Raw genomic sequence first — 16,523 nt, forward strand, 5'->3', positions numbered from 1 at the left:
TTTATTTTTCTATTATGAGTATTAATATGAGTAATTTTTAATACTGAGAAACACAATAAATAAAATTTATTTTCAAATAGAACATGGCACCGACTTTTACGATCCTGACTGTGAAGCTTGCGTTATCCGAGTTCTTGGAGGATCATGTTATGATTGCTTTGGTCAATGTTTCATAGACATGTACTATCCTGACCCACATCTGTGAGTTTTTTATTAGAAACTTGATTTTTATATTTTCTTATTCCTATTTTTTTCAGTCATGAACCATCTGTGGTACCCGTACCTGAAGCTCGTAAACTAAGATCTGAGTGTCTAGAGTTTTGTCCAACTGATTGCCCGAGCAACACTATCGAGTTGATGGAAGGTAACTGCAAGAGAGATTGCAGAAAAGGATCAGGAACTGCTTTCTATGATGAAGAGTGTGAAGCTTGTGTTCTTAGAGTACTGGGAAGATCATGCTGGGACTGTTTCGGTCAATGTTTCAGAAACAAAGGATATATCGATCACAAACTGTGAGTATTGTGTAGATTTTTTTTGTAGTATTTTATTACTTTTTTCTACTTAATGATATCAACTAAATGATTGTTTTTGTCCTTAATTTATTTCTAAGCTAAGTAGAAGTTAAAATATTTAGTTTAATTGACCCTATTTATCACCTTTAACGTGTTTTTTATAATACAAACAACATTAAGTGCAAAATTGGGAGGACCATCTGTCGTTCCAGTCGAACATGCTCGCCCAATGAGATCTGAATGTATTAGAAGATGTCCAAGTGATTGTCCAACTAACACAATTGAACTTATGGAAGCCAATTGTAAACCATCATGCAGAAAAGGTAAATTCAAATAATTATTCTATGAGCATTATAAAGATATGTTTTTAACTTTCACATAATTACAGAATAGTTTATCAAAAATTGTTAAACTAGCAAAAGTTAGAAAATAGCAATATGTCTTAAAATTGATTTTTATTTTATAAATAATCATAACAGTATTTTTCATAATTGACAAAACACATTAAAATAATTTTATTTTCTGATAGAACATGGCACTGACTTTTACGATCCTGACTGTGAAGCTTGTGTTATCCGAGTTCTTGGAGGATCATGTTATGATTGCTTTGGTAAATGTTTCATAGACATGTACTATCCTGATCCCCATCTGTGAGTTTTTATTAACGAACCTATATGTCAATTTTTCTTATTCCTATTTTTTTCAGTCATGAACCATCTGTTGTACCTGTACCTGAAGCTCGTAAACTAAGATCTGAGTGTCTAGAGTTCTGCCCTACTGACTGCCCGAGCAACACTATCGAGTTGATGGAAGGAAACTGCAAGAGAGATTGCAGAAAAGGAACAGGAACTGCTTTTTATGATGAAGAATGTGAAGCTTGCGTACTAAGAATACTCGGAAGATCATGCTGGGACTGTTTCGGTCAATGTTTCAGAAACAAAGGATATATCGATCATAAACTGTGAGTATTATAAAATTTTCAACTATTTTATTGTATGAGAGTTTATTTTTAAGCAATTTTAACTAATAAAATTTTTTGATTCTTCATTTATTTCTAAATTTTTAAAAACTCAATTGTTAAGTTTTAACAATAATAGATCTACATTAAAACTAATTTTTAAATTATAATTAACGTTAAGTGAAAACTTGGGAGGACCTTCTGTTGTTCCAGTCGAACATGCTCGACCAATGAGATCTGAATGTCTTAGAAGGTGTCCAAGTGACTGCCCAACAAACACAATTGAACTAATGGAAGCCAACTGCAAGCCGTCATGTAGAAAAGGTAAAAATAATTTCTTAGCATATAATATTTACGAAAATGTTCATTTTATTTTAACGATAAAAAAGATTTTTGTATTAAACTTTAAAAAAATGTTTTAAATAAATGAGGTGATTTCAAATTAGTAACTATCTTGTAAGTTTTGATAAAAGTATATTAAAATATTTAAAAAAAAACTAAACTTATTATGTTTTCAATAGAACATGGCACTGACTTTTACGATCCTGACTGTGAAGCTTGCGTTATCAGAGTTCTTGGAGGACCTTGTTATGATTGCTTTGGTCAATGTTTCATAGACATGTACTATCCTGACCCCCATCTGTAAGTTTTATATAACAAACTTTATTTTCAACCTTTTTTTTATTTTTATTTCTACAGTCATGAACCATCTGTTGTACCTGTTCCTGAAGCCCGTAAACTAAGATCTGAGTGTCTAGATTTCTGCCCTACTGACTGCCCGAGCAACACTATCGAGTTGATGGAAGGAAACTGCAAGAGAGATTGCAGAAAAGGAACAGGAACTGCTTTTTATGATGAAGAATGTGAAGCTTGCGTACTAAGAATACTCGGAAGATCATGCTGGGACTGTTTCGGTCAATGTTTCAGAAACAAAGGATATATAGATCATAAACTGTAAGTTTTTTAAAGATTTTTTTTATTTTTCTATGAGCACTATTATTAAAATATTGAATTTTTATTTTTCATTTATTTCGTAGTTAATTAAAAATTTATATATTTACTTTCTAAGATATTATACTTACATCGAAACATGATTTTTAAGCTATAATATATTATTTTTAGTGCAAACTTGGGAGGTCCTTCTGTTGTTCCAGTTGAACATGCTCGACCAATGAGATCTGAATGTCTTAGAAGATGTCCAAGTGACTGTCCAACTAACACAATTGAACTTATGGAAGCCAACTGCAAACCATCATGCAGAAAAGGTGTCATTAAATTTAGTAACATGTGAAAGTTTTGAAAATTTTCAGTTTACTGTATTAAAAAAAATTTACTGTAAAACTGAAAAAAGTTTTTAATCTAACTTAGACTTAGAAATATTCTATTCTTTATGAACATTTTTAAGATTGTTTTCCATTTGAATAAAACTCACTAAATGTGTTTTATATTCAAATAGAACATGGTACTGACTTTTATGATCCTGACTGTGAAGCTTGCGTTATCCGTGTTCTTGGAGGACCATGTTATGATTGCTTTGGTCAATGTTTCATAGACATGTACTATCCTGACCCTCATCTGTGAGTTTTTGATGACGAACCTATATTTTATTTTTTCTTATTCCTATTATTTCAGTCATGAACCATCTGTTGTACCGGTACCTGAAGCTCGTAAACTAAGATCTGAGTGTTTAGAGTTTTGCCCTACTGACTGTCCGAGCAACACCATCGAGTTAATGGAAGGAAACTGCAAGAGAGATTGCAGAAAAGGAACAGGAACTGCTTTCTATGATGAAGAGTGTGAGGCTTGTGTTCTAAGAGTACTTGGAAGATCATGCTGGGACTGTTTCGGACAATGTTTCAGAAATAAAGGATATATCGATCACAAACTGTGAGTACTGTAAAGCTTTTTTGCTTAGAATGATAATAAAATATATCTTTGGAAAATATTAGTAATTTAAAGATTCTATTTCTGATTTCTATAGTTTTGCTGTTATTAGAAAAAATACTTAGGTTCAATGACACTATATCTCCGTTGAAACGTGTTTTTAAACTCTAATTAATATTTAGTGAAAACTTGGGAGGTCCTTCAGTTGTTCCAGTCGAACATGCTCGACCAATGAGATCTGAATGTCTTAGAAGGTGTCCAAGTGACTGCCCAACAAACACAATTGAACTTATGGAAGCCAACTGCAAGTTGTCATGCAGAAAAGGTATTATTTAATCAATAAACTTATGAAAGTTATAGAAATAACTAATTACTTTAATTAGAAGATAAAAAAAGAAATCGTTTTTTTATTTAACTGTGAAGACTATTTAAAAAAATTATTTTAAATAAGACGTGACATAAAGTTTTGTTACTTAATGATTTTTTATAAAAGTATTTTCGAATGTTTAGAAGAATCACTAAATATATTTTGTATTCAAATAGAACATGGCACTGACTTTTACGATCCTGACTGTGAAGCTTGCGTTATTCGTGTTCTTGGAGGACCATGTTATGATTGCTTCGGTCAATGTTTCATAGACATGTACTATCCTGACCCCCATCTGTTAGTTTCTAATAACAAAATTAATTTTCAATATTTCTCATTTATATTTTACAGTCATGAACCATCTGTTGTACCTGTACCTGAAGCTCGTAAACTCAGATCTGAATGCTTAGAATTTTGTCCTTCTGATTGCCCAAGAAACACTATAGAGTTGATGGAAGGTAACTGCAAGAGAGATTGCAGAAAAGGATCAGGAACTGCTTTCTATGATGAAGAATGTGAAGCTTGTGTTCTGAGAATACTTGGAAGATCTTGCTGGGACTGTTTCGGTCAATGTTTCAGAAACAAAGGATATATCGATCACAAACTGTAAGATGATTTATACCTTACTACCTATTAGTATTATAAAAGTGTTCTAAAACTTTTTTTATATACTTCTGTCAAATTAATTAAACGTTTTAAAGACTTAATTATAATCTCTATGAATATATAATTTTTTAATTAGTGAGAATTTGGGAGGTCCTTCTGTCGTTCCAGTCGAACATGCTCGCCCCATGAGATCTGAATGTCTTAGAAGATGTCCAAGTGACTGCCCAACAAACACAATTGAACTTATGGAAGCCAACTGCAAGCCATCATGTAGGAAAGGTAAATACTAAACTAAGTAACATGCGAAAGTTATAAAAAATTTTAATTTACGTTGACGATAAAAACGATCTTTTTTGGCTGCTACAATTGAAAAAAATTTTCAATATAACTTGAACTTAGGAATTTATATACTTTATTAACATTTTTAAGGTTGTTTTCCACTATGAATTAAGTTCTCTAAATGTTTTTTTTATTCAAATAGAGCATGGCACCGACTTTTACGATCCTGACTGTGAAGCTTGCGTTATCCGAGTTCTTGGAGGACCATGTTATGATTGCTTTGGTCAATGTTTCATAGACATGTACTATCCTGACCCCCATCTGTTAGTTTTAAATAATAAACTTATTTTGAAACTTTTCTTAAACGCTCTTTTATAGTCATGAACCATCTGTTGTACCTGTACCTGAAGCTCGTAAGCTCAGATCTGAGTGTCTAGAGTTTTGCCCTACTGACTGCCCGAGCAACACCATCGAGTTAATGGAAGGAAACTGCAAGAGAGATTGCAGAAAAGGATCAGGAACTGCTTTCTATGATGAAGAATGTGAAGCTTGTGTTCTTAGAGTACTTGGAAGATCATGTTGGGACTGCTTTGGTCAATGTTTCAGAAACAAAGGATATATTGATCACAAACTGTGAGTATTGTAAAGTTTTATTAGCTTAAAGATTATTTTAAAAGTTCTGTATAAACAATACTATTGTTATTAAGATTTGGTTAGTCTTTATTAGTCTTGCAGTTATTGAAAAATTAATTACTTAAATTAACGACACTATATCTCCGTTAAAATGTGTTTTAAAACTATAAATAATCTTTAGTGAAAACTTGGGAGGTCCTTCTGTTGTTCCAGTCGAACATGCTCGCCCAATGAGATCTGAATGTCTTAGGAGATGTCCAAGTGACTGCCCAACAAACACAGTTGAACTAATGGAAGCTAACTGTAAACCATCATGCAGAAAAGGTAATATTAAATTAAATAACATATAAAAGTTTCATAAATAATCATATTACATTAATTTAACTATAAAAAAGTGTTTTTTTTTCGAAACTTTAAAAACTAAACAAGTTGTAAATGTAAGATGTGACTTATTTTTTCTATTATAATTATATTATTCACAGTATTTCCAACATTTAGATAATTTTATAAATTTAATTTTATTTCAAATAGAGCATGGCACTGACTTTTATGATCCTGACTGTGAAGCTTGCGTTATCAGAGTTCTTGGAGGACCATGTTATGATTGTTTCGGTCAATGTTTCATAGACATGTACTATCCTGACCCCCATCTGTAAGTTTTTAATAATAGACCTTTTTTTTTTTAATACTGAATTGTTTTTTTTTTGTAGTCATGAACCATCTGTTGTACCTGTACCTGAAGCTCGTAAACTAAGATCTGAATGCTTAGAATTTTGTCCTACTGATTGCCCGAGCAACACCATTGAGTTGATGGAAGGAAACTGCAAGAGAGATTGTAGAAAAGGATCAGGAACTGCTTTCTATGATGAAGAATGTGAAGCTTGTGTTCTAAGAGTACTCGGAAGATCATGTTGGGACTGTTTCGGTCAATGTTTCAGAAACAAAGGATATATCGATCACAAACTGTGAGTATTTTGAAGTTTTTTTTCATATGTTTTAGAATTTATTATATACAATATTAGTAATATTAAGAATTTTTATTCCTTATTAATTTTTAAATTGTTCAAAATTAAGTTATTAGGTCTTGATATGATAGATCTCCGTTAAAAAATGCTTTTAATCTATAAATAACCTTTAGTGAAAACTTGGGAGGACCTTCTGTTGTTCCAGTCGAACATGCACGACCAATGAGATCTGAATGTCTTAGAAGATGTCCACGTGACTGTCCAACAAATACAATTGAGCTTATGGAAGCTAACTGCAAGCCATCATGCAGAAAAGGTTTTTGTTGTCTACACTTTTACACAATTACACACTAAAAAAATGTAACTTTATCATTTGCTTATTTTAATTTAACTGGAAAATTTGTAAACTTAAGATTGCAATAATTACTCATTAAAACGAACTTTAAATAAAATGTTGAAAAATAAAAACTGTAAAAACTTTTAAGGTTAAAAATTTAGAGAGAACTTTAGTTTATTTTAATATTTATAAGAGTTTCATAATAATTTTTAATCTTATCTTGTTTAATAAATTCTATTTGTTTTTAAAAGTTATTCAAAATAAATTCTCTTCTAGATAGCACAAACTTAGAGTAAATCTTAAAAAAACAAAGCTTATACTGCGATAAACAATCTTGTTGTTCTTATTTTAAATAAATATTATCAGATTTTGAAAAATATTTTCGGCAACGAAGTATACACTTATTTTATTAATCAAGTAACTAGTTTTTATTTTGTACTTTCTACTAGTGAACCTGAAACCAACCTAAAGACACTAGTTCAAAAATAATTTTGTTTATATTAAACACATTTCTTTTAATAATCTAGAAAAACGTGTTTTTAGCTAATAAAAATTATTTACAACTATAAGTTTTCATCAATTGAATTTAAACAGTTAAAAGCTTGTAAAATAGTACAAACATTTAGCATTAGTCATTTCATTTCATGTATTTTAAGCTAAATTCTAATATTATCCTAATTTTTTTCTATAAAAATGACTAATAGTTCATTATAACATTTTAGTTTATTTAAGCTTAATTATTTATGCTACACGTCAACTAACAAAACATAATATACTCACAAGACTTTAATTTAGAGCATGGAACTGACTTTTACGATCCTGATTGTGAATCTTGTGTTATTCAAGTTTTGGGAAAACCGTGTTACGATTGCTTCGGACAATGTTTTGTAGATATGTACTACTACGATCCTCGATTGTAAGTATAATTTGTTTTGAACTTATATAATACTTATACAGTTGCTAAGCTTAAGTTATCTTTCTTTTGAATATATTAGTTATTAGTGCATTTTGTAGAGGTAAGAAAGCGAGGATAGGGGACAGCTAGATTTTATATTGTATATATATGTTATAAAATTTATCTTTTTTTTAAGATATAAATACTTAAATAATTTTGTAAACCTATAAACTTTACTCGCCATTTGGTTTATAACTACCTATAATATTTTAATTTACGAGATAACACTTAGTTATTGGAATATTATTGAATTTCGGAGATAATTTTCTTTACAATAATATCAAAATAAAAATATAATAAGCCCCTATAAAAGCAGTTCTAAGTTTTTAAAATCCGTAATTACTTTAAACTAGAATATAATTTGATTTTTTTTCTAAACACAATATAAAGTATAGTTTCAATTTTTTTTTTGTGTGACTTGTATTAAAATTTAAATATTATCTACCCTAAAAATAACTTTATTTGATAAGTTGTAGAATATACGACTTTTTTAATGTGTCAATATAATTTTAGTTTCAAAATTATTTCGAAGTAGATAAGTTGTAGTTTAGATTTTATATAAAATCAAGTCAAGAATAACTTTGATGCATAAAGCATTAAGTTTGAAACATTTGTAAACTATTGTTCGTTTAAGCGAAATGTATTTCGCTCTAGTTTATATTTTAATAATCTATCACTTTCAACCAAATTTTTACAGACAACATGTAACCAAACATATTATGTAGTTATTTTGATTTTAATGTAAAATTTCTACTAATTGTAAAAAAAACTTAAACTTCATAATACCTGCATAAGCTCTTTATTAATATTATAAAAATGTGTTAAGTAATTTTTGTAAAAACAAGGTTATAATTTTAGAAATGATGAATCAGTTGTACCAGTTGAAGATGCGCGTAAATTAAGATCTGAGTGTCTAGAGTTTTGTCCTACTGATTGTCCAAGCAACACCATCGAGTTGATGGAAGGAAACTGCAAGAAAGATTGTAGAAAAGCATCAGGAACTGCTTTCTATGATGAAGAATGTGAAGCTTGTGTTCTAAGAATACTCGGAAGATCATGCTGGGACTGTTTTGGTCAATGTTTTAGAAACAAAGGATACATAGATCCAAAACTGTAAGCTATTGATTTGTTCATGACAGTGTTTTCATTTAAACATGTTTATAATAAATTTCCATAAACTATAAACTTATTTATAAGTTTTTACTAAACTTTGTTTCAAAAAGTATTATACAAATGAGTTTTCGTTATAAATGCTGATAAACCTTCAGCGCAAACTTGGGAGGTCCTTCTGTTGTTCCAGTCAAACATGCTCGTCCAATGAGATCTGAATGTCTAAGAAGATGTCCAAGTGACTGTCCAACTAACACAATTGAGCTTATGGAAGCCAACTGCAAACCTTCCTGCAGAAAAGGTAACAAGCAGATACGTATTAACATATTTAAAACAAATAACATTTTTATTATATGTTTTGGTTTTAAGAAAACAAATAAAGAGATCTCAACTACTGGAGGAGAAATAATGCATTCATTCTTTTAAGAATTTATTTTACAAACTAAGTTTAGGTCAAAGACCTCGTCAGTGCTTTAATAAATCTAAAAAGATATGCGACAGTCATGGAAAATAGCATTTAAACTATTAAATTAAAGTAAAAACAAATTTTTAATCAAAAATTTTACATATAAAACTAAACAAATTCAATTTTAATATCAAGATTGAGTTTAAGGTAAATTTTATATTTTACTTAAGTTTTAAAATCAATATAACAACAATAATAATTTTGTTTTATAAATATGTTTGTTTTTTGCGTTAATTACTATTTTACATTGATTTATTTTGTTGATTGGTTTTTACAGCAATCTAATTACTTAGGCAGATTTCTAAAGTTATTGTTTTTAGTTTAAAAGCTATTGTTCTATTTCAAATTTCTGCAGTAAGTTTTTGAAGAGTTACAGTGAAAATATATTAAAATTTTTGTGGTAAAATATTGATTGTTCTTTATATAGGTAAAAAATAAAAACAATAATATTAATAAAAGCTATATGTAGGTTTCTTTTTTCTTTTAGTTAATTTTCAAAGTAAACATTGTTTAAGCAAAAATGTTGTTAATAAAGTGAGCTTAAAATTGGAGATGAATTTTTAACGTAGCTTATTTTAATTTTGACGTAACTATTGAAAACTTAAACAATCTTGTGCTTGTAATAGCTATGAAAATTTGAAATCCCGCCCGAATGCTTTAAAAGTAAACTTATAGTTAAAACAAACTTTATATATCTTTTTAGCTTTATTTAAGCACTGACGAGGTCTTTGACCGAAACTTAGTAATTAAAATAAATCCTTTAATAAATAAATCCATAACATATTTATGTTCAACAAAAAAGTAATAGGTCAAATAAAAACTCTATCAAAATATAGAATAAATATAAAAGCTATTTTTTTATAAGTTTGAAAATGTTTTGAGTTTTGCTTTAAATTAATTAATTTACTTATAATATTTAATTTAACTAGCTTAATTTTTTAATAGAACACGGTACTGACTTTTACGATCCTGACTGTGAAGCTTGCGTTATCCGAGTTCTTGGAGGACCATGTTATGATTGCTTTGGTCAATGTTTCATAGACATGTACTATCCTGACCCCCATCTGTAAGTTTTGAATAGAAAACTTAATTTTCAATATTTCTTACTTGTACTATTACAGTCATGAACCATCTGTTGTACCGGTACCTGAAGCTCGTAAGCTCAGATCTGAGTGTCTAGAGTTTTGTCCAACTGACTGTCCAAGAAACACAATCGAGTTGATGGAAGGAAACTGCAAGAGAGATTGCAGAAAAGGAACAGGGACTGCTTTTTATGATGAAGAATGTGAAGCTTGTGTTCTGAGAGTACTCGGAAGATCATGTTGGGACTGCTTTGGTCAATGTTTCAGAAACAAAGGATATATCGATCACAAACTGTAAGCTAATGAACTATCAATCATACGACAATGTTTTATAAAAATAAATCAATTTAAAACAATTGTAACTTTTTTTTGAGATGAAGGGTATGAATTATTTACTTAGGTATACTTGAAGCCATATACTTTTCATTTAATATACATCATATGCTCTTATTAATTTTTTTCTATACGAAAGTGAAAACTTGGGAGGTCCATCTGTCGTTCCAGTTGAACATGCTCGCCCAATGAGAACTGAATGCCTTAGAAGATGTCCAGGTGACTGTCCAACTAACACAATTGAACTTATGGAAGCCAATTGTAAACCTTCATGCAGAAAAGGTAACTAAATTGTTCAAAATCTAGTTTAGTAGAGTTATGCATATTAAAATTTTTTTTTAAGTTCTGATCGATAGTGCTCGACAAATTAAACTGGAGCTAAATATTTATTTGATTATATAAAAAACAATAGGTTTATACGACCGTTTCGTATATGAGATATAACCTCATATAGTCAACAGTAATACAATCTTTACAAATGTTTCAAAATGTATAAGTTCTTAAACTAAGAAGGTCAGCGTATTTTTTCAAATTTGACTTACTCTACAAAAAAACCTTCATTATTACTACGTCATATTAATTATAAAAATTCTAAATATCTGTTATATACTGTTAATAAACTTTAGCTTTACTGATGACTATATGAGGTTATATATCTAATATACGAAATGGTCGTATAACCTATTGTTTCTTATAAAATTAAATAAATAAGCTGTATTTATGTATATATATATATAGAAAATAAGATGATTATTTATACTCAATCACTTTCTACAGAGCCAACTTGAAGGGCTTTTTAATAGTTTATTAAGAAAATACGATTTTAAAAATTCCAGAAAATATATTTTATAAAGACAAAAAAGACTGTCTCTAATCTTCAGCTGGTTCAATTTAAAATAAAAAGCACTTTGGTAAACAGAGATGCAAAAGTTATACAAAAAAACTATATGACGTTAGATTTTAATATTGTACATTACAAATATTCGGTGCAAAATTCATCTCCCAAATTAAAATAAAATCAATGTTTTTGCTCCTTAGGCCGCATACATACTTTGAAAGCTCAGTCTCATTTTCGTATTCACCACCTTTAAAAGATTTTTATGGTTTGCATACCCGAATCTGAACTGAGTCGAGCATAAGCCGATGTAGAACATATTTTCGAGTTCAGAGTTAACTGTTGCCTTGTGAAGAATGTTTTTCGAACGGCAGTTGCCCCTTTTCAAATTATAAATGCAGCCACTAGCGCAATTACACTGATTTTTGATTAAATTACTTCTGTTTAAAATCCTCTGATAGTGAAACTTAATTAATCTCTCTAAATTCGCCATACATGAATAACTAATTCACATATTATGTTTATTAAACATATTTTATAATGGGTTATTTTTGTTAAAATATTTTTTACTAGACTTATAAATTCTCTGCCGATATTTGCTTTATCTGTTGTTTATGTACATATGTGAACTATCTCTGAAAAAAACAATTAAGAATAAAATCAAGCCTCTAATTATTAAACGATGATTTAGTTCGAATTGATTGTACACTTTTTGCTTTCTTTAGAACATGGTACTGACTTTTATGACCCTGACTGTGAAGCTTGTGTTATCCGAGTTCTTGGAGGATCTTGTTATGATTGCTTTGGTCAATGTTTCATAGACATGTACTATCCTGACCCACATCTGTGAGTTTTTTATTATAAACTTTGTTTTTATATTTTCTTATTCCTATTTTTTTAGTCATGAACCATCAGTGGTACCCGTACCTGAAGCTCGTAAACTAAGATCTGAATGCTTAGAGTTTTGTCCAACTGATTGCCCAAGCAACACTATAGAGTTGATGGAAGGTAACTGCAAGAGAGATTGCAGAAAAGGATCAGGAACTGCTTTCTATGATGAAGAATGTGAAGCTTGTGTTCTGAGAATACTTGGAAGATCTTGCTGGGACTGTTTCGGTCAATGTTTCAGAAACAAAGGATATATCGATCACAAACTGTAAGATGATTTATACCTTACTACCTATTAGTATTATAAAAGTGTTCTAAAACTTTTTTTATATACTTCTGTCAAATTAATTAAACGTTTTAAAGACTTAATTATAATCTCTATGAATATATAATTTTTTAATTAGTGAGAATTTGGGAGGTCCTTCTGTTGTTCCAGTCGAACATGCTCGTCCAATGAGATCTGAATGTCTTAGAAGATGTCCAGATGACTGTCCAACTAACACAATTGAACTTATGGAAGCCAACTGCAAACCATCATGTAGGAAAGGTAATAAAAATTAGGTGTAAATAAATTTTAGTATTTCAAACTGCTCTATGTCAAAATTAAGCTTTAGTCTTTTTGTGATAGAAGCTTGGAAGAACTTAACGACTAATAAAATAATTTTAAACTGAAATTAAAAGTTTTTAGAATGTTTAAACTACGATTTATTACAGAACATGGTACTGATTTTTACGATCCTGACTGTGAAGCTTGTGTTATCCGAGTTCTTGGAGGACCATGTTATGATTGCTTTGGTCAATGTTTCATAGACATGTACTATCCTGACCCCCATCTGTTAGTTTTTGATAAAATATTATTTTTCAATATTTCTTACTTGCTTGTATTTTTACAGTCATGAACCATCTGTTGTACCTGTTCCTGAAGCTCGTAAACTAAGATCTGAATGTCTAGAATTTTGTCCTACTGATTGCCCAAGCAACACCATCGAGTTGATGGAAGGAAACTGCAAGAGAGATTGCAGAAAAGGATCAGGAACTGCTTTCTATGATGAAGAATGTGAAGCTTGTGTTTTAAGAGTACTAGGAAGATCATGTTGGGACTGTTTCGGTCAATGTTTCAGAAACAAAGGATATATCGATCACAAACTGTTAGATTTTTTAGAATTTACAACAATTAAAAAATTTTAAAGTGTTTTTAAGTTTTTTCAAGTAGTTTTTTTTTTAACTGTCATTTACTTCAAACAAAACTCTAAAACGTTTTTTTACGTTAATATAATATTAAAGAAAATGAGGTATTTACTTTCATTAAACAATAGTGCTAACTTGGGAGGTCCTTCAGTTGTTCCAGTTGAACACGCTCGTCCAATGAGATCTGAATGTCTAAGAAGATGTCCAAGTGACTGCCCATCAAACACAATTGAACTTATGGAAGCCAACTGCAAACCCTCATGTAGAAAAGGTAAGAAACTTTAGTTATAAAAGTATATATCAGTATTAATTTATAAACTAAACAATAAAAGTTTTTATCTTTGTTCATTAAAAAATTTCGTAATTACTTAAGGACTAACACATCTATTTTTATATTGGAAATAAAAAATTTTTCAATTACTTTTTTTTGATGTAATATAATCGGTTTTTTATAGAACATGGTACTGATTTTTATGACCCTGACTGTGAAGCTTGTGTTATCCGAGTTCTTGGAGGACCATGTTATGATTGCTTTGGTCAATGTTTCATAGACATGTACTATCCTGACCCCCATCTGTTAGTATTTTAATGTTAACTTTGTACATGAACAACTGCTTATTTAATTTTATTTTAGTTATGAACCATCTGTTGTACCTGTACCTGAAGCTCGTAAGCTCAGATCTGAGTGTCTAGAGTTTTGTCCTACTGACTGCCCAAGCAACACCATCGAGTTAATGGAAGGAAACTGCAAGAGAGATTGCAGAAAAGGATCAGGAACTGCTTTTTATGATGAAGAATGTGAAGCTTGTGTACTAAGAATACTCGGAAGATCTTGCTGGGACTGTTTTGGTCAATGCTTTAGAAACAAAGGATATATGGATCACAAACTGTGAGTAACAAATAGATTCTTTATTAACAATTTTAATAACGATTTTTACACATTACTTATTTAAAAAAAAAAATTTCACCCTTTATCGCTATTTCAAGTTGGATCTTTTTTAGTTTTATTTATTTTTATTCATTTAAATAAAATTAAGAAAACTATAAATATTTATTCACTTTTTCTGATCATACTTAGAAATTATTCTTTTAGATTGTCCGGTTTCTCATAAACTTTTTTTTGGAACCTTTAGTTTCATAAATACTATGTTCAAAGAATAAAATAGAAATTTTTTTAGTGAAAACTTAGGAGGTCCTTCTGTAGTTCCAGTTGAACACGCTCGTCCGATGAGATCTGAATGTTTAAGAAGATGTCCAGATGACTGTCCAACAAACACAATTGAATTAATGGAAGCCAACTGCAAGCCTGCATGTAGAAAAGGTAATAATTTTTGTTTACTATATAAAGTACGATATATTCACTTGATTAAACATGTTTTTTGTTTTGTGAATATCTTCTATATCTTCCCGTTTTAATTAAAACAATATTTTTTGATAATCGTTTTACAACTCTAATATAGAACATGGTACTGACTTTTACGATCCTGACTGTGAAGCTTGTGTTATTCGAGTTCTTGGTGGATCATGTTATGATTGCTTTGGTCAATGTTTCATAGATATGTACTATCCTGACCCTCACCTGTTAGTAATTTATTACTTACTTTCGCGTATTAAAATTTTTTGTTTTTGAACTTTGTAGTTTATAACCATTGGTTGTACCTGTAAATGAAGCTCGTACATTAAGTTCTGAGTAGATATCTATCATTTTTTACACTGATATGAAATTTAATAGTTTGTATCAGGGACGTAGCTAGCTCAAAAAAGCTACGAATCTGCAAAAAGTTTAAACATCTGTAATGACGCGTGATAACGTCCTAGCAAGAACAGAGCAATTTAAACAACCCCGAATGTTATCTAATTTAATATAGTAGTATACAGTAATTTCAATACTTTAAAAACTGTATACAAGGCAATTTATGTGTTGCCACTTGTGTGAAACTATAAAACTTTCATTGAAAATAAGTATAAAAATTGACAACTTAACTCAGAAAATTTATACTGTTAGTGCCAAACTAAGTATAAAAGATACTAAAATCTAAGAAAGCAGGGCGTTTATCAACTGAAGAATAGAAACAAAAACTTTTTTTTTTCGCACAAAAGTATACCAAGCTACGTGCCTGGTTTGTAGCATCTTTTAAGATAAAACACAAGTTTAAATTGAATTTTTTAAACCTGTAATGAACCAAGAAAAAAAAAACTTGCTTTGATAATGATGCTTAAAAATTACCTTAAAACTTAATTAGTTGCTTTTTTTTATTATATTAACAAAAATATAATATTATTATTTGATAGCTTTATTTATGAATATAGATACACAAACAATATTGTATTATTGAATTAAAATTTAATTTCAATACTTTTATTTGAAATTAAAATTAAAGTTGTACACTTTAGACTTTTTAAGTAAACTAAAAATCTGTTAAGTATTTGTCATAAATAAGTTTTGAAAATTAGAAATGAGCAATATTTTTAATTTTAAAGTCATGAGCCATCTGTTGTCCCTGTTGAAGATGCGCGTAAATTAAGATCTGAATGTCTAGAGTTTTGTCCTACTGACTGTCCAAGAAACACAATCGAGTTAATGGAAGGAAACTGCAAGAGAGATTGCAGAAAAGGATCAGGAACTGCATTTTACGATGAAGAATGTGAAGCTTGTGTTATTAAAACTCTTGGACAACAGTGTTATGATTGTTTTGGACTCTGCTTCCGTGACAGAGGATATATGGACTACAAACTGTTAGTTAAGATAAAAAATCAGACAAGTAAATAAGATCAAAATTCATAACTATTAAAGAAATTTCAGGGACAGTCTTTATTTTTTGTTCCTTTAAGATTAATAAGGATATGATATTTTGTAAAACAATACACTTATAATTATAAGAAGGTATATTACTTTGAAAAAGTAATTCAAGTTTGTTTGAAACAGTGCACACTTGGAAGGAACATCTGTGGTACCTGTCAAACAAGCACGTCCAATGAGAACAGAGTGTCTCAAGAGATGTCCTAAAAAATGTCCGAAAAATACAATCGCTTTAATGGAAGCGAATTGCAAACCTTCATGCAGAAAAGGTTTTGATTATTAAAATCAATTTTTATATCTTAGTTTTTTTTTTGTTTTGTAATTG

At 29.7% G+C, this 16,523-nt stretch overlaps 1 long non-coding RNA gene across 1 annotated transcript; it reads right to left on the minus strand.

Annotated features, from left to right (window-relative positions):
• Positions 1-8,427: 8,427 nt before the first annotated feature.
• On the minus strand, positions 8,428-10,139 carry LOC145843374 (uncharacterized). Its single transcript, XR_014370236.1, has 3 exons — positions 10,032-10,139; positions 8,759-8,892; positions 8,428-8,561 (listed from the first exon to the last, which is right to left on the minus strand). It is a non-coding gene; the product is annotated as an uncharacterized LOC145843374 (long non-coding RNA).
• Positions 10,140-16,523: the final 6,384 nt, after the last annotated feature.

The sequence above is a fragment of the Thalia democratica genome, chromosome 8, assembly GCF_965202585.1.
Source record: "Thalia democratica chromosome 8, ktThaDemo2.hap1.1, whole genome shotgun sequence".
Classification (NCBI taxonomy): domain Eukaryota; kingdom Metazoa; phylum Chordata; class Thaliacea; order Salpida; family Salpidae; genus Thalia; species Thalia democratica.